Genomic DNA, 357 nt, shown 5'->3' with positions numbered 1-357 from the left:
TAGTGTTTAACTACAGTGAACACTACATCTGCATGTGACATGCATACATGAATAAATATCTTTTGCTAATATATGTTTAAACTGCATTAACATAACTCTTCTGTTGTGAATCTTCTGTCTCTGTCAGTGTTAGGGAAAGCATGTTGCTGTGATGTTTCAAATGTGTTAATCATTCCTGTCAGACCTTGCTATACGGAACAAGTTCACTGAATACTGGGGTTTATCACACACATATACATATCTTTAAGGGGACAGTATTACAGTGTATCGTAGCAAAGAGTTTAGATATCAGTTAACATTCACTCTTTTTATTTTGATTTTTTTGAACCTGCTTGTCTTTACTCTGGTGCCTAGTAT

The 357-nt window shown here is 34.5% G+C and overlaps 1 protein-coding gene across 4 annotated transcripts in view; it reads left to right on the top strand.

The window, feature by feature from the left end:
* The window catches only part of LOC119590663 (guanine nucleotide exchange factor subunit RIC1-like), a 31890-nt gene that overhangs the window by 24024 nt on the left and 7509 nt on the right, over positions 1–357 (top strand). The window lies entirely within an intron of this gene.

This window comes from Penaeus monodon, chromosome 27, assembly GCF_015228065.2.
Source record: "Penaeus monodon isolate SGIC_2016 chromosome 27, NSTDA_Pmon_1, whole genome shotgun sequence".
NCBI classification, from domain to species: Eukaryota; Metazoa; Arthropoda; class Malacostraca; order Decapoda; family Penaeidae; genus Penaeus; species Penaeus monodon.
Note: the sequence above shows the minus strand (reverse complement) of the source record. Positions and strands in the feature narration are given on the sequence as shown.